The sequence below is a fragment of the Poecilia reticulata genome, chromosome 4 (genome assembly GCF_904066995.2).
Source record: "Poecilia reticulata chromosome 4, P_reticulata-male-v2, whole genome shotgun sequence".
Taxonomy (NCBI): domain Eukaryota; kingdom Metazoa; phylum Chordata; class Actinopteri; order Cyprinodontiformes; family Poeciliidae; genus Poecilia; species Poecilia reticulata.
In genome coordinates, this window is record NC_088833.1 from 31,084,921 (window position 1) to 31,109,906 (window position 24,986).

At 37.7% G+C, this 24,986-nt stretch overlaps 1 protein-coding gene across 2 annotated transcripts in view; it reads right to left on the bottom strand.

Annotated features, from left to right (window-relative positions):
• naaladl2 (N-acetylated alpha-linked acidic dipeptidase like 2) overlaps positions 1–24,986 on the bottom strand; it is a 416,483-nt gene that overhangs the window by 358,906 nt on the left and 32,591 nt on the right. The window contains exon 1 of one of the 2 annotated variants that reach the window (XM_008407820.3): positions 4,941–5,513. The exons of the other annotated variant lie outside the window; for it this stretch is intronic. The gene's annotated coding sequence lies outside the window, so the exon portion shown is untranslated. Of the gene's footprint in view, positions 1–4,940; positions 5,514–24,986 lie in introns of those variants that run through there. 2 annotated transcript variants of the gene reach the window in all.

Consider the following 24,986-nt stretch of genomic DNA (forward strand, 5'->3'; position numbering starts at 1 on the left):
AACATCTGTAGATAGAATACATAACCACAGAATAAAGTCTTTTGGGCTCCATGAAAACAATATGAAGTTCTGATTCCTGTTGCGTCAGTAGGTTTTGTTAGTTGATGGAATAATATGATCATGAACTTTATTTAAAAAGGGACAATATACAGCTCCAACATAAATGTCACCATTTGATGAATTGTACCAGTTTATAACAAAAATGTATTTGCATCTGCAGTCCCTTGACGGGTTACAAAAATGGATATACTATGCAATGATAAAATAAGACTAAATATAACACTATGAGTTGCTTTCTAATCACAACACACACACAGTCATTTAATCACTACCACACATACACAGTCATTCAGTTAATGTCTACATACCGGAGCATTTTTAAACAATATTTTTAAATTAGATTTGAAAACTCAGAGCTGCAGCTCCTAACATCATCAGTGTGTTCCTCTGAGTAGTATCCGTAGTAACAGAAAAGGCCAATTGTCCAGTAAGAGTACAGCAAAATGGGATGGTACAATCTCTCACAGATGATATTCTCATAGATTGTCTGCCTCTAAGCGGCAAGTATATGGAATTATGAACAACATACAATACAGATTTTTCTGATTTGGCAGGATTACTTATGTTTGTCTTCTGAACAAACAGTAGGGTATGTTTGTTCATTTGTATCAAAATGTTTGTATGTATTCCTTATTTAACCAGAAAAAATAACTCGGAGATTAAAAACCTCTTTTCCAAGAGTGACATGGCCAAGACAGCAGCAGAAAACCTGCGAACAACTAAGGTCCTAGTAAGGAGCCATGAGGTTCTCCCTCTAAAACAGGATGGAGGGCAGAACAAGACCCAGCAGCTTTGACACTCAGTTCTACCAGATAAATAGCTGGACATCCACTGTATGCACATTTTCATAAAATGTTCAGGAAATTGTTTTATTGTCTCAAATCAAATGACTGAAGGTTCTGTTTTCCAGGTTTTCATGTTCAGGAAGGTTTAGAGGAAGTCATTTTTTTAAATGTTAATCTAGAAATGCTCCTCTCCATTCATTTCCTATGGAACTTCTGCGATGAGGCAACAGAAGCTTTTCCTCATCCAGCCGAGCAGCAACTTGTGCAATTTGTGCATGTGAAACTTAGAGCTCATATACATTATGTTTTTGAAGACTTCTTAATACAGGAGGCAGAAAATACACATTTAGAAATGTGCAAAGAAATAAAACAGCTTTTCTGGTATGTGAATGTAAAGTTTGTCCTTTGATTTTAGTTTAAAGTCACTAACTAAACATTCCCAAATTCAATTGTATGTCCGTCAGATATAACAAATGTCTCAAAGTATCAACAACTTCACATCAATATTATTATCTATGAAGACAATAAAGGAGTAAGAAATTCACAGGACTAAAAACACGCACAGATCCACACAGCCCGGGTATCAGCTTGCCTTTGTGCACAGAGGAGACGTTCTTATCAATGCTTGATGATAATATAGAAGAGGGACGTTTTTCCTCCCACAGTGCAAGTAGATAAAGTGCTGGACTCTGTGAGATACGGAGCCAAAGAGCAGCCGCCCGCCCTCCTTCTCTACCTGACACCCACCCTTTCTTTCCACCTTTGTTGTTTGAAAGACACATCAGATTGTGTTGCAGAGGAGAATGCTACCAGAAGACAGGCGATACCATGTCTGCTTTCAGGTAAAGAATGTCAGATGATATTAAAAAACCGAGAGGGGGTGAGGGGGCAGCAGAATAAAAAGAATGTCTGCCATATCAAAGAGCATCAAGTACAAATCAGTGTCAGAATCCAAGATATCTTCATATAACATTTTGTAGCGAATTAGCATCCGACATACTTTTGGAGACAACCTACATCAGAAAAAGTGGCACGTCACACTGCAGACTGCTGGTGACAATGTATGAATGTATACGTTTTTTAACTGCACATTAATCACCATGACTATAAAACTATCCATGCAATAACCTTATGAGCTAGACAAGACATCCCACCACTCATACTCTGCTTGTGCAGCTGTGCTCCTACGTTTTCATATTCTGAGAAAAGTTCTGACAATTTGGCAATTTTTCAGAGAACGTGACAGATAAGAAAAGTTTTCTATCCTTTACAATTACTGAGATTTCTTGAAGCTTTTTGTAATCAATTGTGTTTCTTTTTAACTTAAAAAAAAAAAAAAAAACAGAAAATACCCAAAAAGACCATGATCAGAAGTTCATATAGCATATAGTGGTGGGCAGCACTAACCAAAACATTAGTTGTGCTGACCTCAAAGAATTAATCATAAACTTTAATTCTGCTAACACTAAAGCACTATACCAGCTGGGGGTTAAGTAGAAACTAATGCTAACGTGCTATACCAGCATTGTATTTAGCAGGTGTCAACACCCACAATGTATGTGTTAAGTTGCCCTCAGCGGGGTCAAACTTACAGCGATGCATTCTGGGTACAGAATGAGTATGTCGATGTTTGGGTACAGCTCTATTTCACAAATATCAGCAGATGTTTCAATTTTAGAAAGGGACATAAAAGGTTAAAAACAGCTTAGGATGTGAGGATTGATCATTTCAGGTTCTGCACAAAATATGAACCTGGTGGTCAGACAGAGAGCAGTGATGAGGTCAACCGGGGTAATAGCTGCTGACCTGACAGAAAACCCAGAATTTGGTCTTAGACATTTCTTGGTGATCTTAAAAACTGTCAGGTTATGTTTATTCACCTTGGTCACCAGAATGTCACCAAAAAACAAAAAATAAAAATATATATTCTATCATAAATTACTGTCTTGAAAATAGGATCTGGCCTGGTAGCTTTTACTTCTTGAATCTTTCTGAAATAAATCAATAATCATTTCGGATGTGACACAAAACAAACTAAGACAAAAATAAAAGTAAATACAAATATATGTCCCCAGTAATCAGTTATTAGAAATCTATTGATTACTGAATCTAGACTGGATTAAGAAACGTGTTACGTTTCACATCAAACGACTTTCAACAGACAAAGTCAATATGACTAATTACAGTTCTTTCAGCTAATAGAAGAAAAACAAATCCAAACCTGGCCCTGTGTAGGAGATTAATTGTTTATATCTGGTTGTGCCATGACTGACAGAAACAGCTCCCATGATGCATTTGTAAAAGATTCAAATGTGTTACTGTGGAGGAATTCTGATCAACTCTGTTTGGATTCAGTCACATTAAAAGGTTCGACAAACTGGTCGTTTAAGGTCATGCTACTGCTTCTGATTGTGTACTTAAGCTTAAGGTCACAGAGTGATAGCCGTAGATTTTCCTGACAAGCACAATTTACAGTTCTTTTATTTCTGGCAAGACATCAAGTCTCTGCATTGGTAAATCAGGACAAGACCGTCACACTACACCACCAAGTTTGACTGTCAATATTAAGTTCTTCTGAAATTCTGTTAGTTTTAAACCAGATATACAGTAACAGAACACACACGCTCCAGCTGACTTGTCAGTCCATAAAAAATGCTTCAAAAATGTATCCAGAGAAATGTAAAAAAAATTGAGACAAACCTTTGTGTTCTATAAGTGTTTTAATCTTAAAGGTCTGGTAGTAAGGTCTGAGTGTGACACAAAACCAAAAATATGGGTATCCACAATTAATCAGTTTTACCCAGTCAGGTTGCTTTTTCCCCTGAATAAATAAAATCCTCATTTGAAAACTTTTTTGTTTTCTCGGGTTTTCTTTTTGATATTCAAATTAGTCTGATGATCTGAAACGGTATGACTAAATCCATAGGGAAGCAGTCACTTTTTCACAGCCTAACTTTTATCAGCATTATCCTTTCTTCTTTATTGTTGTTAAATGAATGAGTAAGTGTTTGATGTACAAAGGAGTCCCAGCCCCAGCTCCACACACCAACAGAGAGAGGGAAACAGTGATACGTGGAGCCTGCAGCCACAGCACCTGTTCAAACCCAAACCCAACATCTCAGTGTCGGCACCTGAGGTTTGTGCATAGTACCTGATGAATGCGAACCAAGACAAAACCAGAGCAGAAAGCCAACACTGTTTTACAGCTTTGCTTCATGGAATACACAATGCATGATATTGTTTACATCCAGAAACTTTGCACATGTGCATAACGGTGGAGGGCAAAAAGACTATTTCTTTACTCGTCATCCATGGCTGCACTGCCGCAGTGGAGCAATTCCATTAACAAAATCAAACCTGGAGATGTATGTCATTAACTTAGTGCAACCATTGAAGAACAACTCAAAACCACTTGTATTCTTCTTTTCTCTGTATCGTCTAGCTACTCTCAGACCCGTTGCCATAGCACCTGATTGACAACAGCGCCATTAGCTGACAGAGCAGAGATTACTTTATAGTGTATCAGGATTCAATACTAATAAACACAACATATTTCCCACACAAAGAAGAGAAAAATCACTCTGATATATTGAGAATGTGGCAGGAAGACAAGTGGGATTCATGGTCGTCCCCCTGCTGGAGGGAGGGATTGTGTGTGTGTGTGCGTGTGCGTGTGTGTGTGAGACGTCACTTTGAAAAGTGTTAGATGAGGTCTTCAAGCAAGAACACACAGCACAGGACGACAGTGCTGGTCAGGTGGATTGTGTTGCATAGCAACCAGTGCATTTACAACTCCCTCAACTACTCTAACTTTTGGAAACATTTTTTTATGTGGGTATTTTGAGTTTTCTTATTAAATAAGAACAAGATGCTGCCATTGTATTGACCAGACTCCCAAAAGAGAAGGAAGACCCCAGCTGGCCCAGGTGAGCGCTCTACAACAGGATAACGAGGAGCAAACACACAAAGATGGTCAGAGGAAAGGAACTACACACCTAAACAATAAACTGCCAAGAACTATAAACGGCCTGCATGCAAATTCCTTTGCCCACGTCAAGCCTTTGAGATGTTAGCAAACCCAGTCTGTGCATTTACCTTGTAAAAGTTGAGGTGGTTGAACACCCAGGTTGTTGGCTCCGTCTTTGTGAGTGTGTCTGTGTCAAAGAGGGGGCAGCAGAGGATAAATGCTGTCCTATTTGCTTCTCTTCTGTTCTGCAGCCACTGTCTGCATCTCTCAGGCAACAATCCCACAGCCAACAGGGAGAGCAGCCTCTTGTTTTACCTGACACATTGACTCCCTACAAAGCAAACTGGTTACTTGTGAGACTGCTTGTCCACTTCTTTACCTTTAGCTTGTTTACCTGTCTGTAGTAGCTGCCTGCCGTCAGAGCTCACCTTTACACCTGTCAGTGTAGCCTGGCTGTAATTTAGTTGAGCTGTCTACCTGCAAGCTGCTAGCTTCTCGCTCTCTCTCTCCCTCCCTTTCTCTTTTCTTTCTTTCTTTGTGTGTGTGCTGACATTAGAATAGTCCTTCCTCCTTTCTTACCTGGACTCACCTAACCTGTTTGGCAGTGTTGCTGCACTCTGAGTTGGTGATTAACACTGATCTGCTCATTCATGCAGGAATTTGAATAAGTATCTGTGACCTATTTCAGGCACACAAAGGCAGAAAGAAAGAGCTTTTTTCCCCTTAACACAAAGGAACACGAACTATAAACATATTTTGCTCTATACACAAGAAAATAACTAAGTAGATTGCTTCTGTGAGATTTAGGAGGAACAAGAGCAGCAGATACTGGTGATTAAATGCTGAAAATAAGTTGGTCACCTCAACAAAAGCTCTATGTCCGTAGGTTAGCATCAGAGAGGAGAAGGTTGTCCAGGTTGAACTGGATATGGCTCAAAGATCATTTCCAAAGTATATTTTATAATTTTTTCATAAATAAGTTTAGAATACTATGGGGAATTGCAACAGCACAAAAAACTCCATATCAGATTGTACAAGCTAGGTTAGCTTAGCAAATTCAGTTTCTTTTTATAACATTGATTCACAGCAAATGTCATCTCAAGGGAATTCACAAAAAAAAAAGTAAATTCAGTTGCGCACATTCCAACTGATTCTATATGAAATAGTACAGAATGCTCAATTAATTATTCAAAGTAGATTAAAATGTTTCAACCCAGCAGTTGCATCAAATCATTGATTTAAATGTTCATGGCAGGACAGTTAAATAAGAAATTAAACATGTGAATAAACTTGTTTATGCAGCAAGTCATTCAACATCATGGCAGTGATGGATGTAAACAGTTACATGAGATATATTCATAATTCAGAGCTCAGCATTTATCAGCCTTCAGAGGATAACAATGGGATAACCAGGAGCAAACACACGGAGCTAAAAGCTCCTCAAAGTTGGGAGCAGCTACATCTGTGGCGTTTTGGGGAAATTATAGTCAGTGATTTTACAGAAGAACGATGGATTCAACAAGCTCCAATAACTTTCTATGAAGTGTGATGCTGCGAGAGCTCTGATGGAGCCATTGGCACATTGTCTGAAAAAACAAAAACAAACCATCATCATCCTACTAGTTGCCATCGTCGCCTTGGTGGTTTGTGCCGTTGGCAACATCCGGGTGTTGATCATGTGACTGATGTGATGTGGAAAAACTTTTTGCATTGCACTTTTGTGAAATATAGCTATTTTGATATGGACGGAAAAACCCCCACCTCATCCTGGTGAGTTTCTTTTAAAATGGAATCAATATGCAACAATTCAATAATTAATGGAAAAACAGCTGCCGATGTAATTATGTGACCACAATTCTTGTTCACAGGGAGACATCCTCCACCCCTTCCTTTTCAACACCAGACCTGTTTTGTGCAAAGTGTTGTGTGAATGGTCAGAAGCTTATGGCTGCGTTTCATGCAGCAGTGTTGATGTTTGCCTCAGTTCGTCCGCTTCCATTTTATGACCTGGTCTTTCATATCATGACATGAAAAGAATTCACTCATCAATCCAGACAACTTTTTTATTACCATAAATCCTTGTACTTACCCATATTTTTAGCCTGAAACATGAATTTCAGGTACAGACTCACCCAGAGCCAAATATAACTAATTGCTATTTGTGCTCTTGGGATATGAGCCGTTTTGACAAATATGCAACGTGTCTCTGAAATAGAACCACGGCAGAGGTGGAGACAGTGCATCAGAATATCCTCCCTTATGGTTTCTAAGAAACTGGTTGCACTATTTTAATCAATTGTACCAAGAGCCACTTTTATAATTAGATAAATTCATTGCATACTCTAACATGTCTTTCTAACATGTTTTTCCTCTTTACTTGTTTCTTAGAACCTCTTCAGGCATAATACAATATTGTTTTCACATTTTATGGTTATGAGAGAGAATCAGTTGCATATTAGAAGCTTTTTACTCTGTTAAGGTGCTTCTTTGTAATACTTGATCTGACAGATGCTGATGCTATATGTGGGTTTATTTACCTAGAAACAGCATACAACTATTATAGCAAAAGAGAAACAGAAGACACAAACTTAATAAAAGAGTTGAAGTTTCTTGTATTAAATTTGCATGCGAGGCCAAAAAGTGTAGATTTGATACATTTTTTTTTAGTTATTTTCAAACGTTTGATACACCCATGAGATAAATGGCTTGATATAGAATGTGCATAAACAGATGACAGCAAACATCTTGAACCACACTACTGATTGGATAAGAGGCTCATCAGTGGACAAACTGAATGAAAATGCTGCTGCTTCGGTTTAGACATGTTCTTGTCCTTAATATTTCACACCCCATCACTTTACCAAGATACACAATTCAAACTCCAAAATGTTGTGTGCTGTAATGAAGTGGGTGTAGCTGCACTTGGGTTGCCAGGTGGGGGGCCAGGCTTGACTTGGGGTTGCTAGGTAAATAATTGTGATGCAACAATTTAGAGGTTTTGCAACAGGCTGTTTTACCAGCAGAACTCTTACTTTTTCCCCAACAAAATGGCTGAGTGTTTTTTTTTTTTTTTTTGCTCTTGCACCATCTCTTAAAGCAGAATATATCCATATGGAAGTACAAAAACATGCAAAAAATGACTTTTGGATAATAGTGGACCTTTAAACTGGTAGAAAACCCAAATCTTCCTACTTTATTTAAAGATACTTTTAATATAGTTCCTTTATTGCATTTTGATGGTTAGAGGTTTAGACAACCATCAACACTTTGTCTTTTTCCCCAAATACCGTCTTCAGGCCTTTGTGTCTAAGTTAAAGAGCTGACTTCAAGATTAGACAGAGGTTTTCTTTATCTTATCACAACAAAAACAATAGAGAGAAAACAAAATAAATTGGTTTTGTACAAACTATGAAATGTACAAATGCACTACTTTTTGAAACTGAAATGCCGCAGCTAAAAATAAGCTATGTTGAGGAAGACGGCTACATTGTACATTGTAAAGCAGAAGTTTATTGGCCTCAAGGCTCAACTTTTTCAATCCAGGATATTTATCCATCATGTGTCTGAAAACCTGCACACAAAGCAAGATTCCACTCAGACCAGCAGTTCATGAAACAAATCAAAACTGCAACAAAAATCAAATTAAAGGCTTGTGCCAAGCTTATGACCACCAAAATCAATGATAAAAAAAACCTCTAAAAATGAAAAATGTGTTGAACAGAATAATGGGCTCACAGAGTACATTGAAAAACTAAGTTTGAAATTAAATTTATTGTGAAAAAAAATGGACCCATTATGTCAATTGCATAATGAACTGTTTTTCATTATGCATGTGAGAAATGAAAAACGGTTCCCTTTTTTTGACAAGATATCACAATCTCTTCTTGTGTTGCCCTCTTAATGAGACACTTGGACCTGCCTCTCGGACGCAAGATCTAGTCTGGGTGGGACAGGGGAAAGTCTCACTCTCAGAGGAGCCTCCAGAGGAGCTCTGAGTCTGGCCATGATGGAGAATACTGATACACACAGGTATGTGGCTGTGAATGGGGGAAGGAGTTTCACAGCTCTCAGTGCTGGATGGATACTCCTTTCAGACGGTGTAATAGAAAATTTCGTTTTCAGTCTTAATTCATTCTTGAAGGAACTGATTATACTTTTTACCATTTATTTACTGATAATATCTGCTTTGTTTTTGTATTTCTGCAAGATGTGTTTGTCCATTAAATAAGTTTGCAGATAATGTTTAGATGTATGCCGTGAAAGCAGAAGAGACCTGAAGACATCTTGGGTAAAATGCTTGATCTAATGATTGTCTTAAAGGACTGATGTGTGGGATGTAGTTTGTACCCTGTTTGAGCTGAACCCATGAACTGACAAAGAAGTGTTAGAAGTTCCTCCTGAAATCCTTATCAACTGTCTTTCCTGCCATAAAATCATCTCCTCCAAGAGGTGAGAGATAGTTCATGAGGAGGGGTCAGGGTGTCTCTGTGGCCATCTGGCAGTAGAGATAACATCAGACTTTGGGAGGGTCTTTCTCTTGCTGTGACTATATAACGATGTGATGTGTGTTGTTCAGGGCTCTTCTCCTGACTGCGCTCAGTGAGAAGGGTCTTCGAACGCTTTTGCCTTCGAATAAAGAAACTTAAAGACAAAGATTAATCTTTCTCTTATTGAAACAGATTATCATTCCTTGATAATGAAATTTCCATAACAACGGCAACCAAGTAGCATCCCAGGTCCAATTTGCCCCACTGCAACTTTAAAGTGCTGTAGGTTGAACCTTCCAGAATCTGGGATCCCAGATATGAAGGTATAGCAGAATCAGTTGTAGTGTGATCCAGAGTAGTACCCACAGGCCCCTGTTGAGATTCCCAGATGATTCCCAGTTTTTCAAGGTGCTGAGAAAATTTCAATGACCAACAGAGAGGCTTCCAAAAATGTCAGAAAAAATTGGAAACATGTTTGTTCTTTTTCCTTAGATCCTCTTTGTCCACAAAGTGAGTTTCTGTTTGAAAGCTTTAACTTTGACAACAACAAAGCTAATGTGAGCTAGAGGGATGTTCTGCTGGTTCAGTACTAAACAGATGTCAGACAAGAAGACCCTCAAGAGGTTGATCCTCAACTATCTCCAGTGAGGTCTTCATTGGATGCGCAGCATTTCGCCTCCCAGCCTGGCATCAGGGTGGATGATGTCATCCATCATTGATTTCTCAAGTGCCTTCAACTCCATCCGGCCAGGAGCGGACCGCTACATGTCCTAGTGGACATAGTAGGTTACCTCACTGGCTGTCCACAGTGTTTGTGAACACAGGGCTGTGTCTCCAGCAGCCTGGTCTTCAGTACGAGTGTCCCACAGGGAATTGTGCTAGCACCGTTCCTCTTCACCCTTCTTCATCAACTCTCCCACTAACAACTTAACACGTTCTCTGATGATGGAGACAGACGGTGAAAAGATCATCACTGATGGACAATGTCTCACACTCACACATGCATGAAGCCGTTTCTGAACTGCAGATCTCCTTCAGTGATGAATATCTGGCTGTTCCACTACAACCATCACTGCTCCCAACAAAATAAGTATTCCAGTGTATGTTGGCATTTGTAGTTTTTACTCATTTAAACAATCATTTCTGCTGGTATCTGCAGTTTTTATTGTCATTTATGGTGCAGAAAAAAAATGTGCATGTGCTCAGATGCACATTTTGAATTTTTCTCTTAAATTACCCTACACACAATCCTTCATGCAACATTACGCTGCTTCTACAAACTGCACATTTGTGTTGAAATTTTGCCCTTACTTTAATGCATTTCTCATTCTTTATTTCTGCTTTTATATGTTTTATTAGCTGTCCTGGTATGAACCGACTTGCTTTGATCGCCTGTCACATCGCTGCTGTTGCATTGGAATTTCCCCATTGTGGAATAATAAAGAAATGTTTATTCTATTCTTCACACCCCAAAGCAGACCAACTGACTGAAAAATTGAGCTTTAAAACTTTTGATTAAAATTGTATCTTTAGGTGTTTTAAAGTTTTTTATGTTGCTCTGACCAGTTTTTTGTTTGATTGCTCACATTCACTGTTTTACCGTCTGTCACAGATATATTGATCCAAATTTAAGCAATTCTCCTTGCTGCGATTAAAATAAATGTCCATATTTCAATGCCATGTTTACAAATGATTTTTCTTTCAGAACATTTAAAAATCAAACTTTTGTGAGAGAATTAAGAATGTACAAAAACATAAGCAATAAGAAATGTTCAAAGTTCTTGCTTTATCACTGCATCTACAGTAAACCAAGTTGTAGAAAACCGTTTTCAGAAATATTCACTCTTACAAAAACAAATCTATCTGTTATTCCACAGAAACAGAATCATTTCTGGATCTGTATGCATATCAGGCATAATCATCTAGTCTTTTACATGACTTCTCATATCAATAAAACATTTAAGCAGATTATAAGTGTCCAGTGGATCAAAGAAGTCATCTATAGAGAGGACACAGATTCTAATTAGACATTCAGTCAGTGTTCCGGTTTACATGTAAGGACAGTTATTTGCATTTAAATTTGATATGATAGGAGGAGCATTATATGAAATGACAAGTCTGTCCTCCCTTTTTATCCTCTTGACACTCTGCGTCTCATTTAGTCGGGACCTTTTTACGGCGGTAGTGTCATCAGGCCTGTGGTGAGTCAATACGTCTGCTTTCTATTCATCAGTAACTGGAGCATGCAAGCAGACCAACTCTGCGGTTGTGGGAGTTTCATCCTAAATCTGTTTGGGCGTTTCCCGTATTCCACTTATCTGTTGACAGTTCATTTGTTACTTGAATCGTATCTTAAACTTGTGAAATGAGTTGTAGAGTTTAAGAGTTGTAGTGCACTGGTTATGTGCAGATCTGTGTTTCCCAAAATCAAAGTTCCAACTTTAGAGGTTCATGCTTCCCAAACCATAGCAGGATCAGAGTCAGTCATTATTTTCAACCTGGGTATCTGCAGGCCCAGATTACAGCCAGGCCTCGACTGGCTGCTGGACATTTGAAGAAGTGAGCCAACACACTTTTAGACTTGGTACATTTTTTGACCAACCAGCAAAGAACACAAAATCCCACCAAGTGTTTTTGATCTAGTTTCTATTGCAAATATATTATTACACATGAAATAAAACAAAATTAACTTACATTTGTAAGTTACTTTTCAGTATGATATATGAGCTTGTTTTAAGTTAATAATGTCTTATTATTGATGAAAAAGTAATTGTTGAATTGGAAAAAGTTTTCACTTTATAAATGAAATAATCTTACTATAGAACAGGTAGTTGAAATCAATTTGTTGGTGGTTGTAATGTGTATGGAAAAGTTCAAGAGGTATGAATATTTCACCAAACAACGCAATTTCAATTTAAAGACATCTCTGTAAAACTGTCCTCTCCGTTGATTCTGGCATTTAGCAAAAAAAAACATTCTGGTCACATTAACTGACCTAAAATATGAAAAGTTTAGTCTGCCGTAGACAGTAGGGAAATGGATTGTGTGTTTTTATATGGTTTATGTAAATATGATTTTAACTGTTCAATACACACATGCGCTCACGCACAAACACACGCACACAGCCAATTGCTTTTATTGTGACTCCAAACTCCATCTTCCTCTTTCTGGCATAGTGACAAGTTCTATTTTTTCTATGACAGTAAGGTTAATGTACTAAATAAATGTACTTTATTTAGTGTGATTTTTTTTAATTGTATTGAATAGTGTATTGTAATTGTATTGAATTGTATTGAATCTTTTTTGTATTATATTACTGTACAAAAAGTAGTTTTATACCAAGTCCTTAAAAACAGTAACATTTCATCTCCCCAAAGAACTGATTTACCCCTGTTCAGATTTGCTCGAAACAAAAGTGATAACTTCTGAAGTTAACTTTAATCAGTTTAACTTAATTTAACAAATTTCATTATTAATTACAAGCACAAAATCTTACATTTACTATACATGAGTGAAAAGGGAGCAAGAAGAAATATCTTATAAACCTGCCCCTTTCTCAATAACTAAAAAATACATTTTCAGGCCCATATTCATTACAAGTTTCAAACAATATATTGATTATCACCTCAAAATTATACAAGACTTCCTTTTTTCTTGTTTTGAGTAGATAATTTTGTCAACTCCTCATCCAGACTGTTCTATAATTTTTACTATGTACTGAAATGTGCATTTGTTTTAAAAGAATGCGCAGTTTTGCTTTTCAAATCCACCTGCAACCCAAACTAAACCTATGAACCACTGGCTTTGGAGCAGCTGAGTGTCTAAGTGTGGGTACAGCAGACAGATTAATATCAACCTGGGGGGTAAGTTCCACAGATCTGCCTCCATCTTTAACCTGCTGTGTCTCAAGATGTCAGCCTTCCAAGAAAAACATAAGTGACATGGAGGCTGTGCCCATTAAAATGAGAAGTTGAAAGTGAGTGATGATGAGTTGTGGTCACACTGCCAAGTGAGTCACAGATTGCCAACAGTGGAGGAGGCCTGTCTGTCCCTAATTGCAATTAGGCATCATTTTCTAGGTGTAACAGCACAATGATTGGGGAGGCTTGAGCTCTCTGACTCACAAGGCTTGGACAGGAAGGACAACTAATGACTTCCTCTGTAAATATCAGTGGACAAAAAATTACATTTTCCTGCTTTATTAAGAGTTTCAAGCCAACACCAGGATACTCAACAAAATGTGAGTTTTGAAAATATAGAGCTATCTGTTGAAACATTTATAGTAGCTGAAGGTATTTCAATATCTACCACATGGCTGTGAATGCATTAATAGAAGAGGTGTTTAAAATGAGCCAAAATGATGTTCTAACTTCAAATTACCGTCGGGGAAAGGTGGATGTGTGTTTATCTCCATACTGCTGGAATAATAAAAAAAAAAAGATTTCAAATTAGGTAGAGATTGTTCCATTAAATAGCACAAACAAAAAAGAGAGATGACTTTTTTAAGCATGCAAGTTAGCTAAATTAGGCATAATTGGGCAAAACTAAATAATTGGGCAAACTAAACTAAATGATGCTTCCTATAAAGAAATTGTTATGTGTTAAATATTCATCAACAAGCTTAGTACTATATATAAAATACTACCTGTGGTATGGAGCGTTAATGGAAGTGTCAACTTTACATTTGCAAAATAACATTTGAACAACTTCAAACTCTTTTTACCATTTGTTACTCTTATACACACACACTAATCTAACCCAGATATTAGCAATGAAATCTCCACACAAGTCCTGGATCGAACTTGAAAATTGCAATTTATTCTGCAGGCACTTAGCATTCGCCAACAACTTATAGGTAGAAGTAAGAGCGTTGCGCAACATAAATAATCAACTGGCCTGAACACAATGCGCTGTATAGAAAAACAATTAAACAAGCTTTGAAAAAAATAAATAAAATTAAGTTTTGAGGTGGAAGATTTGCCCTGAGGAATTTTAGTAAGCTAGTTACTTGAATCATTCAAGGAATCATTACAACCCTAGCCAGTATCTCAGTAAGAAGACTGTCCAAAATCCACTGTAAATACATTCCCACTTTTACTTAACTTCCAAGTGCAAAGTGTAAAAGAAACCAGTGGATTCATCAGTTCCCACGGGTGACAAAAAGTCAGCTGGGCACTAGCTCTGAAAGTTAAGGCACACTATGACCGTGTTTTTTGTAGTCAAATATTAAAACTTTCAGAATGCCTCAGAGTTTCTGTAGGACTTTTTAGAGGTTAAATACACTTAGCCAGGTAAGTTTCCTTGATTTGCAAGAAATCAAGAAAACATGATGATCTGGAAGTGTTTTTCTTCAGGGGAACAGAGACTATGTGGATCTGTGTGGTGATCACCGACTGAGTCTTTCATCAGGACAATGCTGCAGTTCACGCCTGCTCGGAAAAAAAGCCTTCTGACATGAAAGAAACTTCCTTTGCATTCGGTAACATATGTTCAGTTTTTAACAGTTTTAATAACTAGTACACCAGAAACAGAGCGTGTAGAAAGGTATACACACAGTTTGCATAATCTAGTAATGCAGTGTTCATCTAATCATGCGGTTTTGAGTCAGACCTTATGTTCAGGCCAATCACAGGAAACCAGAAACTACACAGATATCCTTCACTCACAACACACAAATGCCTGTTGTGAATGGGGACAGTTTGACCACATTCCCATACTGTATCAAAAGCATTCATCGGAGGTAAATCAATAGCTCGGTTAACAATCCAGGGACAGCACTGATGCTCCCAGTGAGAGAGGAGACAGAGGGACACATTTACTATGGCACAACTAATCACTAGTAAGGAGTTACAAGAGAAAGCAGAACTACATGACATGGAGGAGAAGAGGAATGATGGGAAAGACAGACAAGGGATGGACAAATGCAAGCAAAGAGGCCAAGAGCAGGTGAAGGTTACAATAGAGCATCTATTCCAGGGTTGAACAGCAAGAAAAAGTTGAGAACATAGAAAACTGAAATATTGATAGGTAGGTGTAAAACTGCAAAGAAGATTAAAATCTATCTCTGCTTGTACAGGAATAAAAGAAAAATAAAGTAAGAGAATATCAGCAACAAAAGGCTCCAAAAGAAGATTTTTTTTGTGTGTTTGGAATATCTGCCAAACTATTTGAGAGGACAGTTAATATAAATTGTCTCAAACTTTTAAAATTATTCAAATAAGAGTTTTTGAGCTAACCTCATTTCATTGTGATGGCCACACACATTATTTAGAAAACAAAAGCTAGTGCAGTGAGATCCCTGTGTTTTTTTTTTTTTTGCCAACAAAAATCAACTTGTGTATGAAGAGTTACAGTAAGTGGCTGTTTAACATATAAGCATCGAGGATAAAGCAAGGTGAAGTGATAGCTTTTCTACAAGGTTGTGCCTATTCAAGTGTCATTCACCAGAACATATTTGCACTTCTGTAAATGCATTCTGAATTTCTATTTTCCTTTTAACTTGACTTTTTTTGTTTAAAAATATGCTAAGAGATAAACTACAGAGGAGCACATGACCCAGCAAAGCTGCAAAATTAACAGGCCACATGGTGACTGGTGACAACTCTCACAAGGCTCTTGGTCAGATGTGTCAGTGGTCCGACATGTTCGCAGCACTGAGTTTGCAACTTGTACAGGATTTTCCGACTATTGCAGAACATTGTTTAGCTGTTCCATGGCTAATTAACACAATGATGTCCCGTGGCTGACATGATATTTAAAGAGTGACATTTCTAGGCTACCATGGATAGCACACAGTAAAATAATGGCTGATCAACCTTAAAAAATGAATACTGCAGCTGGAGATGGTAAAGTCATGTTAGGGAGAACTGAGATTAGAAGCTCTCTGCTTAGTTTCTTTTTAATGTTTCAATTTCCAACAGATGCTTAAGCTTATATCTATAGTTAGAGCAACCAGAAGACTTTAAATAATATAGAAAGGACTCCAGACATTACCATTTATTTGCAAAAAGTGACATTTCAATTAATTTCTTGTATGCGTACATCTCAGGCACAAAACCAAACACAAATGACATCAAAGTGAACAACCCTATTTTTTGTAATGAAGATCCCTGATGTCAACACTTTATGATACACACAGATCTGCTTCAAAAGTATACCAGTTTGGGATTTTTTTCTGGAAGATATACAATTCATTGTTTGCTAAGAATTGTTCACTTGGAAGAAATGTCCTTTATCTACCTGAGGGAACAGATCCTGAAATAGTAACTTTGTGACAAAATGTCCAACAACAGCCAACTACAAATGGAATAGTAACCTATAAAAACATGCAAACAAACAACATTTGACATCCATCCATCCATCCATCCATCCATCCATCCATCCATCCATCCATCCATCCATCCATCCATCCATCCATCCATCCATCCATCCATCCATCCATCCATCCATCCATCCATCCATCCATCCATCCATCCATCCATCCATTTTCTTTACACCCTTGTCCCTCAGTGGGGTCAGGAGGGTTGCTGGTGCCCATCTCCAGCTAACGTTCCGGGCGAGAGTTCGACATGCATGTCATTCTAAAAATTATAGCCATCTTAATTTTATTTTCTTTTTTTAAAATTCTGTGGTTCTAGTACAAACAAAACCAGAAACTATAATCTGGGAAAGGTTTAAATATAAAAGTTAATAATATTTACAGTTTATTTCTGTTGATGTCTTCATTTCTTTTTGGGTACTGGACCGTTCCAGTGACCTCCTCCCCTGTGCAGGGAGCCATGCCAACCAAATCAAAAACCACAACTGGTGCAAGAGAGAACAATCAGTAAATTAATTGCTATCTTGAAACAGAAAAGGAATATGATAAGACAACATTTACAGTTTTTGCAGAACTTTGTTAAAAAGACCAATAGATAGGTTTGTCTTAAATGTTTCCACTGTGTTACAACACATACATCGTGTTTCCATATTTTATGACTACTGGTGACACATCAGTATTTCATCAGAGTTGCTGTTTTGTATTATTTTGCTGCTTCCATTTTCTGACCAGCCAAACACATTGAACATGACACTAAGCAGAATGAAAGGGAAAGAAGCTGCATTAAATTGGATATGCATCCACACAATGATGCTGTTGACAAGCCTCTTTACAAAAGCCCACACTTGTCTTCGCTCTGACTGACAAAATGAATCCAACGTTGCAGTAACAACTAGAGGACATGTGACAATGAATACTGCAAGGGAAATTACTTTTTCTGTTATGTAAAAACTGTGTAGCCTTACTGTGGAAAAAGGCCTTAATGTGCTCTTGTCAATTTTATTGCCATCACTTCTTCATCGAAAAGCAGCGTCCTCATCATTAATAAAACATGTCATGGTCAGACGGGTCAGGGTTGACTGGTGTGTACTTGCATGCATCTGTGTGAACCAGGTTTTTATATCCTTGTGGGGACATGTTTCTGTCTGCATTTGTAGGGACAAATCCTGGTCCTCATGAGGGGAAATACTGTTTTTGGGTTTGCAGGACCTGGACTACTGGCAGCATCATGCTTTCTAATGTAAAATATCAAAATGCAGCAGTACAACTTCAAAGACACATTGAAGAGGATGCTATTATGGGATGCTGAGAAATAAACAGGTTCAGTAGACTACCTGAAGGCTTTAACTGATACATGTCTTGTACATTTGGGTATACACATGAATGACTTTGGCACACGGACCAGACGTCTCGTTCTCACCTTTGATATTTTTTTTCTACCACTGCATTATGAAATTTGTCATTAGTGTTGCAGAACAAGAAAGCTGCTGTAAAGCCATTGAAAAGAGCTTTTTTACTGGTGTAATTAATAACATGAACAATAGCTGCAGTCAAGAGGTGCAGTGTTGGACAAGTTGGCTTACTGACTTGGCCCTCAGTGAAACAAGGGCTATACAATGGTCCAATCAATGAAATTGTTAATTTCAAGGTTTGCCATGTAGAATAAAATTGTACTTGCTAAAGAATCTTTCCAAAAATTATGTTCATCAGTTTGTCAAAATCATAATCAGGAAGGCTTTGCTGTGTAAAGTGGTTAACTGCTTGCAGCTCTTAAAGCCGTTACGACAGTAAGACATTCTTAAGGCTGCTGTCATTCTGAATGTTGGCACTTTGGAAAACACCTGTTCTGTTTGCTGAGATCACTGAGCATCACAGTGCTCTGCTTTGTCATGAGCAGGTGCATGGAATTGGGAATTAAAAGTACATTCAACTTTAGTAGGTTAGAACGTACATTCTGATGAGGCTCGTCTGTCAGATTAAAAGCACCTTTTGAAAGTAGCCTCTAAGCAGGAATTAAAACTATTTCTAAAACTAGTTTAGTCTAGTGGTTTAGACTAGTCTGATGTAATATACTGATTTTAAATGTTGTGTTTTCATTAGCTGAAACACAACAAAAATAACCACAAGTACCATAAATAAAGGCTCGGAAACATCAGTTATTTTTTTTAAATGTTAAGTAATTAAGTTACTGAAATAAATTCACTTCTCAAAAAGATTCTAACTTGGTAAGCAAGATTAAATGCTCAAAAAGTATTCTGAAATGGTCATATGTTTTGATTACCTGAAATAATTAGACTTTAAAGGATAGTGTGAATTTCACCTTCAGTTCCAGTCTGAATTTTGGGGATTAGTAAGTTGTCCAATCAGCTAACTTTGAGGACCAATGTGTCTCAGTGGGTACAATAAATGTATTGCAATCTTGCAAGTTGCTCTGTAAATACATATGTGTCTGTGAGAAGGATTATGTGAATGTGGCTCTAGTGTAAGGGGCTTTAGATGGTCAGTGTTTAGTACTACTTACATAACCTAGTCCTAGTGTAAGATCAGGTAATGTTCGTCTCGGATCAATAATGTGATATTTGGCATTATGTCTTCCAATGCCAGAGATGAAAAAACAAATGTACAATAATGTGACAAAGGTATAACTCCTTCCTGCTAAGAAAGCATTTTTCCACCTCTTGTATTTGTTCTCATTCATCAAAATTCCTGACTACGGGTGACAGCTTGATTGCAGGATGACATATTTACTTAGAAAGAGGAATTTCTGCAGTCAAAGGCCACATTCATAAAATAGACCAAGATGAAATCAAGATACCATTTTATCGTTTGAGTGTGAAAGGACAGAGAGCTGAATTAACCCTCTACTTTTACATTCTTCACCAGCCAAGCAACATAATTACAGCCACATAACAGCAGAGTTGGGGAAAATGTAGATCTCTGTTGTGACTTGAGTGTGAGATATTGCAATGAGCACCAGTCCATGCTGCTGGTTGTCCAGGAATTAGGGTACAAACATTCAGGGACCATGAATGTATGGTATGCATTTCATGCACATCATTTCTTACTACTGACACAGCGATGAGTCAAGCTGAAGCTCACCAAAACACAACAGTTGGCTCTATCTTTTTTCTTTTTGTCTTTCCAGCCTACCTACTGTCTCTGCTATTTTTCCCCTCACTTATATCCTTCTGTTCGGCATTTCTTTTCTGCCACATATCCTAACTTCTATTCCTTCTAAGTTGAAAAGGTTGGTTCTATCAGGGAGATCACCAAGTCTGACCAAGTTATTCCGGTCCTGTCATGAAGAATGGGTCAAACTTCTTGCAAAGTGTTGTACCATGTTTCTGGAGGGAGACTCGAACAGTTTAAAAAAAGAAAAAATCAACCAAAACGTTCACTAAATATCAAGGAAATGTATGTTTAAAGAAAGACATTTTCAAAAAATATGTCATTCTGGAATTTAGCAGTTTGAAATTATTTTGATAATCCTAACTGATCTAAAATGGGATGCAAGGTCGAAAAGCAAAGAATAAAATGTGGCCTTTGAATAAAATGTACGCAGATCTCATTTGCCAACTATATTGTGCAGCTGTTTAGTAGTTTTTTGTTAATGTATCTAGTTTGCTTTTTCTTTGCTTATTTTGAAGATGATGCCAGGAACACCCCCAGTGTGTGGGAGCAACTGAAGGTGAAGTGAATCTTTTGCTTTTAAAGAAAACTGCCTCAGTTTCGTGACTGGAAGAGAAAACTAGAACATTAAGTTATGACACAAATTTATCCGAGTTCCACATCTCTGTCTTTTCAAGGACTTCACATTCATACGTATCCACTCACACCGCAGTTCCGGTCATTCGACTACATGATAACCAACTAGCATCTGGTGACGGACTGGCTAACAGAGAAACAGCCAGCAAACCTCTGAGCTCTTTAAAGACATCACACAGGAAGAGCTGCATGTCTAACCTGCCAGCTGCACCGACAAGCGTTGACGTTTTCAAAAGACACTTTAAAACAACGCCTTTATTACTGCTCCGTGTGTGTCCCACAACAAATAAGTCGCATCAGCTTTATCAAACAATCCACCCTCTAGTGCTCATTCTCTTTCGGTGTGTGTATTTGTGTGTGTGCATGCTGACTGTTCCTCTCTGCCTTTCCTTGCTGTGGACCCCTGGGATGCAGTGGGCTGCTATTTGAAGCCCAGGACCTAGTTTCCCTCCTACTAGGGGCTCTGCTTTAGAAGCAGATTGAACAAAAGAAATACAGAGAGAGACTGGGACAACAGGACCAAGGAATTATCACTGAAATTGAAACTTCTAAGAATTTACCATAAACAGTACAAGGAAAATAAAATATGAAGTCAATCCAAGTAGAAATGTTTTGTTTTCTAGTTAAAATCATAAAAAAAATGAATGTTTGGTTGTTCTACACCAGATGGCTGCAGTCCCATGATAGAACCTCACAGATAGAAGAAAAGTATCTATACACATCTTTGTGTTTATAATGTAGCTTCAAGTCTCCATTTACAAAATGCTTGAGTCAAAAAAGGAGACCAGAGATTAGAAAAGTCATTGAGGAGGGTAAACGCTTGACAACATTAATATTTTGTGCCTTTATGTCAGCTTGTAATCACTGAGCTTACACAACATACTTCAGCGTTTTATAAAGGACCTCTTGACATAAAGCTTACATTGAATCCCTCTCAGGAATCACTTAACAAATCCTTCATCAGAAGAAGAACTTTGATCCTTTTTCTACATGTGAAGTTTTGTTATTTTGAACTTGTATTACTGAGTAAGAAAAAAAATCAACTGAGAACAAAAAATACCTACTACTAATGAATTATGGAGGATGTGGGTAAAAGTTTACATATGCTCATTATGTACATAACAGCATCATATTTCAAGGTCCTGTTTATTTAAGTTGTTCTGTTGTCAGTGTTGTAACACGGACCCTCATTCAGGAGCACTGCAGGGTCAAGGTGAAGAGAGAGACCTCAGTGAACTGAAAAGCATAAACACTAAGAAAAACAGGAACACAAGCCAGATGAATAGTCCAACAGTTAATCATCTGAGAATAAAGAGAGCATGGAGGACATGATGATCCAGAAAGTTCTGCTCCAACGCTGCAGTTAAATATGACTTTAAGAGCAAGACTTATTAACACCACTTGGAAACACTGAACTGAGCCTGAAATACCATTTAAGGATTCGGTGGAACATAATCAGTATCAGACGAAGCTGTAAGCAGCACATTGACCTACTTAGACTGTGTGATGCATGGGAAGATAAGAGACAATCAGCTTGGTATTCTGGTGCTAATCAAACATTTTATCATTAGTGAAGAGCCACATTTTTACTGTTTTTTTATTTGTTTTCATCTTACCAATCAAAAGCAAAATTAAAGTTTTGCACATAGCGTTCTGATTGGTTGTTGTTGAAAACGCTCCTGGTAAAAGCGATGTGGATTTTCGGTGCTGGGGCCAGTTAGTCTTGGCTGTGGTTTCAGGGTCGTTATGGATCATAAATTGAGCTGGAAATCTCATTTAAAATATATAAAACAAAGACTGTAAAAGTATATGACTTCCAAATAAAATGGAAAAAAATCTAAACTCCAGGCATACTATTAATTTATTGTTCTACACTTATTGCATAGCAGTATGGGACAATAGTAAACCTGTGTTTGTAACACTACATGCATTTCAGAGCAATTCATAGACTTTATCAAGCTCATAGCTCTCAAAAGAAAGCTATGAGAGCTTAAAGTGAATGCTGAGAACAGAGAACATACTAATACATTCTTCATTCAATCTTGAAATGAAGGGACTTTGTTAATTTAGAAATTCTATTTGTCCTCAGATCAAGTGATATAAATAAATCAAGGAAGTATGATTTATAAATAGTTTTATCTGACAGTTGTCCATGTTTTAGTTTTTTTTTTATTATGAAAACTATGTACTTAATCTACCAACTAAGTATGGTGAGATTTTAATGAAAAAAACAAAACAAAACAAAAAAAAACAATAAAATAAATACAAAAACCAGGAGAAGACAGGGAGCATGAACAGGAACAAACTCCAGCGACGAGTGGATGTGGGAGAGGTAGCCAATTACTGAGTGTTTGAATATGATACAATGGAACAAGGTACAGCTGTGAGGGGGGGGAGGGGGGGACAGAGAGAGAGACAGAGACAGAGAGAGAGCGAGACAGAGAGAAAGACAGAGAGAGACAGAGAGCGAGACAGAGAGAAAGACAGAGAGAGACAGAGAGAGAGACAGAGACAGAGAGAGAGCGAGACAGAGAGAAAGACAGAGAGAGACAGAGAGAGAGACAGAGAGCGAGAGAGAGAGAAAGACAGAGAGAGACAGAGAGAGAGAGAGAGAGAGAGCGAGACAGAGAGAAAGACAGAGAGAGACAGAGAGCGAGACAGAGAGAGACAGAGAGAGAGAGAGACAGAGAGAGACAGAGAGAGAGACAGAGAGAGACAGAGAGAGAGCGAGACAGAGAGAAAGACAGAGAGAGACAGAGAGAAAGACAGAGAGAGACAGAGAGAGAGACAGAGAGAAAGACAGAGAGAGACAGAGAGAGAGAGAGAGAGAGAGCGAGACAGAGAGAAAGACAGAGAGAGACAGAGAGCGAGACAGAGAGAAAGACAGAGAGAGAGTGAGACAGAGAGAGAGACAGAGAGAGACAGACAGAAAGACAGAGAGAGACAGAGAGAGAGACAGAGAGAGAGCGAGACAGAGAGAAAGACAGAGAGCGAGACAGAGAGAAAGACAGAGAGAGAGACAGAGAGAGAGTGAGACAGAGAGAGAGACAGAGAGAGAGCGAGACAGAGAGAGACAGAGAGAGACAGAGAGAGAGACAGAGAGAAAGACAGAGAGAGAGACAGAGAGAGAGTGAGACAGAGAGAGAGACAGAGAGAGAGTGAGACAGAGAGAGAGACAGAGAGAGACAGAGAGAGACAGAGAGCGAGACAGAGAGAAAGACAGAGAGAGACAGAGAGAGAGCGAGACAGAGAGAAAGACAGAGAGAGACAGAGAGGTCAGGGAAGCAAGGAGGAGTAACACAAACAGGGAAGGTTTTAGACATTATGCAAAATTTAAGCTTTTTCTACAATCTCCAATGAAGTGATGACTTCAGTGTTTTGATCTACAGGGTGGGCCATAAGTTTCCATAGAATGTAAAATGTATATTTCTTTTAAATTTGATACCCGAGGAGATGCGTTTGACAAGAGTAAAGAATTGAAATTATACAGATGGCTGGACAGGGAAGCAGTCGCATGGTTGTACAAAACTTTAACAGAAAACATGGAAGGAGCATCACACATGACACTTTGGCTAAACTTATTTGCAAGTTTAAGAAAACTAGAAATGTTGCAGATCAACCAAGAAGTGGTCCAAGACGTGCAGCGATTACAGAGTCACATAAAAAAGGTTGTTGTCGGTAACACTGTATTTGAAGGGGTGTGAATAAGACCGACATGACACTGTCATAAACATGACATAACACCTGTCATAAACATCAATAAGTCTTTATGAATATTTATGACTGTTGTCATAAAGTGTCATTCGGTAAATTATGAGACTTTTAATACAAAGTTGACATTATTCAAAATGTCTTTATGACAACTTGACATTAATCAAGAAATTAAACTTTACCTTTAATAACATAAAGATACCTAATTTTTAAAGTGCAATCAGTAATACTTTTATAAAAAATATATATCAGTATATCAGCAATAATTTATTGGTTAATGTCAAGTTGTCATAACAAAGACATTTTGAATAATGTCAACTTTGTATTAAAAGTGTCATGATAAACCGAATGACTCTTTATGACAACAGTCATAAATAGACTGATTCATGTTCATGACATGTGTTATGTCATGTTTATGAAAGTGTCATGACAGTCTTATTCACCCCCCTTCAAATAAAGTGTTAACATGTTGTCCAATATAAAATGTTAATTTTTTCTATGTATGGAAACTTATGGCCCACCCTATACATACACCATGGTGTTAGCTTCATGGAGTAAAGCCTATAAATTGCTCTAAAATGTGTATTTGTTGTTTATTAAATGTGATGGTTTTTAAACTGGCATACCGAGTTATTTGTGTGAATTGTTTATTTGAAAAAATACTGTCATCAATATTAAAAGTTTTATAGGGTGAGAGAGCAAGGACAAAACAGCTTTTATTGCATTTCATGTTCAATGCTCTTAATGCACATGCCAAATAAATGTGTACCTATTAACTAAGTGCTCACATAATGAAATATTACCTTGAATAAGACCACATCCTTTCATTTACATTTAAGAATGACTTGTGTAAAACAAGCTTGTATATCTTTTGAACAATTACTTTACTCCTA